The sequence below is a fragment of the Arachis stenosperma genome, chromosome 6, assembly GCF_014773155.1.
Source record: "Arachis stenosperma cultivar V10309 chromosome 6, arast.V10309.gnm1.PFL2, whole genome shotgun sequence".
Taxonomy (NCBI): Eukaryota; Viridiplantae; Streptophyta; class Magnoliopsida; order Fabales; family Fabaceae; genus Arachis; species Arachis stenosperma.
In genome coordinates this window covers 96,132,469-96,135,598 of record NC_080382.1, presented here as the reverse complement: position 1 = coordinate 96,135,598, position 3,130 = coordinate 96,132,469, and the positions used below count along the sequence as shown (strand labels likewise).

At 40.4% G+C, this 3,130-nt stretch overlaps 1 non-coding gene across 1 annotated transcript; it reads right to left on the bottom strand.

Annotated features, from left to right (window-relative positions):
* Positions 1-779: 779 nt before the first annotated feature.
* Positions 780-887, bottom strand: LOC130937082 (small nucleolar RNA R71). Its single transcript, XR_009068316.1, has one exon. It is a non-coding gene; the product is annotated as a small nucleolar RNA R71 (small nucleolar RNA).
* Between the last annotated feature and the right edge of the window lie 2,243 nt (positions 888-3,130).

The following is a 3,130-nucleotide window of genomic DNA, read 5'->3' as shown; positions in this document are numbered from 1 at the left end:
TATTAACTAATTGTTTTAGTTTTAATTTTTGAATACTCTCTTTTTCATCTCTTTCTATTTATTTGCTAACACTTATCTTCTACTTATAATTCGAAGCCTCTCTCTCTCCCTCTGTGTTCGAGTTATTCTTATTCTCTCTACCTCATTCTTCTATTCTTCTTTTCTTCTGATACCTCAAGGAATCTCTATACTATGACATAGAGGATTTCACTACTCCCTTTGTTCTTCCTTTTCATATGAGTAGAAACAGGGATAAAAACATTCTTGTTGAAGCTGATCCTGAACCTGAAAGGACTCTGAAGAGGAAGCTAAGAGAAGATAAAGCACAACACTCCGGAGAGGACCTTACAGAGAATTTTGAAAAAGAAGCAGACATGGCAGCCGAACCCAACAACAATGCTAGAGATGCAAGGAAGATGCTTGGTGACTATACTGCACCAACTTCCAACTTCTATGGAAGAAGCATCTCAATTCCTGCCATTAGAGCAAACAACTTTGAGCTTAAGCCTCAATTAGTTTCTCTAATACAGCAGAATTGTAAGTTTTATGGACTTCCATTAGAAGATCCTCATTAGTTCTTAGCTGAATTCTTGCAAATCTGTGATACTGTTAAGACCAATGGGGTTGATCTCAAGGTCTACAGATTTATGCTTTTCCCTTTTGCTATAAGAGACAGAGCTAGGATATGGTTGGACTCACAACCTAGAGAAAGCCTGAACTCTTGGGACAAGTTGGTCAATGCTTTCTTGACCAAATTCCTTCCACCTCAAAAGATGAGCAAGCTTAGAGTGGAAGTCCAAATCTTCAAACAGAAGGAAGGTGAATCCATCTATGAAGCTTGGGAAAGATACAAGCAATTAACCAAAAGGTGTCCTTCTGACATGCTTCTAGAATGGAGCATCATATGCATATTCTATGATGGTCTATCTGAATTGTCTAAGATGTCATTGGTTCATTCTGCTGGTGGATCTTTTCATCTGAAAACCCCTGCAGAAGCCTAGGAACTCATTGAGATGGTTGCAAATAACCAGTTCATGTACACTTCTAAAAAAAATCCTGTGAATAATGGAATGACTCAGAAGAAAGGATTTCTTGAGATTGATACTCTGATTGCCATATAGGCTCAAAACAAAATATTGACTCAGCAAGTCAATATGATTTCTCAGAATCTGAATGGATTGCAAGCTGCATCCGACAATGCTAAAGAAACCTCCTCTAAAGGAGAAATATATGACCCTGAGAATTCTACAATGGAATAGGTGAATTACATGGGAGAATCCTATGGAAACACCTATAATCCTTCATGAAGGAATCATCCAAATTTATCATGGAAGAATCAACAGAAGCCTCAACAAGGCTTCAACAACAATAATGGTGGGAGAAATAGGGTTGGCAATTGCAAACCTTTTTCATCATCTTCTCAGCAATAGACAGAGAATTCTGAGCAGAGCCTCTCTGTCTTAGCAAACACAGTCTCTGATCTATCTAAGACCACTCTCAATTTCATGAATGAAACAAGGCCCTCCATTAAAAATTTGGAGGCACAAGTGGGTCAGCTGAGTAAAAGAGTTACTGAAACTCCTCTTAGTACTCTCTCAAGCAATACAGAAGAGAATCCAAAAAGAGACTGCAAGGCCATTAATATACCCAAAATGGCCGAACCTGGAGAGAGCGAAAAGGCAGTGATTCCCAGTGAGGAAGACCTCAAGGGACGTCTACTGACCAATAAGGAGTTCCCTATTGAGGAACCAAAGGAATTTGAGGCTCACACAGAGACCATAGAGATTCCACTGAACTTACTATTGTCATTCATGAGCTCTGATGAGTATTCTTCCTCTGAAGAGGATGAAGACATTGTTGAAGAGCAAGTTGCTCAGTATCTATGAGCAATCATGAAGCTGAATGCCAAGTTATTTGGTAATGAGACTTGGGAGGATGAACCTCTATTGCTCATTAATGAACTGAATACCTGGATTCAGCAGACATTACCTTAAAAGAAATCGGATCCCGAAAAGTTTTTAATACCTTGCACCATAGGCACCATGAACTTTGAAAAGGCTCTATGTGACCTGGGGTCAGGTATCAACCTTATGCCACTCTATGTAATGGAGAAACTAGGGATCTTTGAGGTACAAGTTGCAAGAATCTCACTAGAGTTGGCAAACAAATCAATGAAATAGGCTTATGGACTGTAGAGGATGTCTTAGTGAAGGTTGAAGGCCTTTACGTCCCTGCTGACTTCATAATCCTAGATACTAGGAAGGATGAGGATAATCCATCATCCTTCGAAGACCCTTCCTAGCCACAGAAAAGGCTGTGATTGATGTGGACAGAGGAGAGTTAGTCCTTCAAGTGAATGGGGACTACCTTGTATTTCAGACTCAATGATCCTCTTCTTTAAATAGGGAGAAGAAGCATGAAAAGCTTCATCCAATTCCCTCCATACAGAGTCAAGCAAAGCCCCCACATTCAAACTTTAAGTTTGGTGTTGGGAGGCTACAATCATGCTCTGAGCATCTGTGAAGCTCTGTAAGAGCTTCCTGTCAAGCAATTGACATTAAAGAAGCGCTTATTGGGAGGCAACCCAATTTTATTTATCTATATTAATTACTTTTTCATTTTATTTTCTAGTGTTAGTCTATGTTTTCTTTAGGTTGATGATCATGTGGAGTCACAAAAATAGCTACAAAATTAAAGGAGGAATAAAAAACAGCATAAAAAAATAGCACACCTTAGAGGACGAGCTTACTGGCGTTTAAACGCCAGTAAGGATAGCAAAATGGGCATTTAACGCCCAGTCTGGCAGTATTCTGGCTGTTAAACGCCAGAAATGGCACATAGACTGACGTTTAACGCCAGAAAAGGGTGTCTGGTGTCTAGCTGGTGTTAAACGCTAGTAAGAATAGCAAAATGGGTGTTTAACGCCCAGTCTGGCAGCATTCTGGGCGTTAAACGCCAGAACTGGCAGCCAAACTGGCGTTTAACGCCAGAAAGGGGCATCAGTCTGGCGTTTAATGCCAGAAATGCCACACAGAAGGCGTTTAAACGCCAGAAAGGTGCAGGGATGAGAAATCCTTGACACCTCAGGATTTGTGGACCCCACAGGATCCCTACCTACTCAACTCACTCT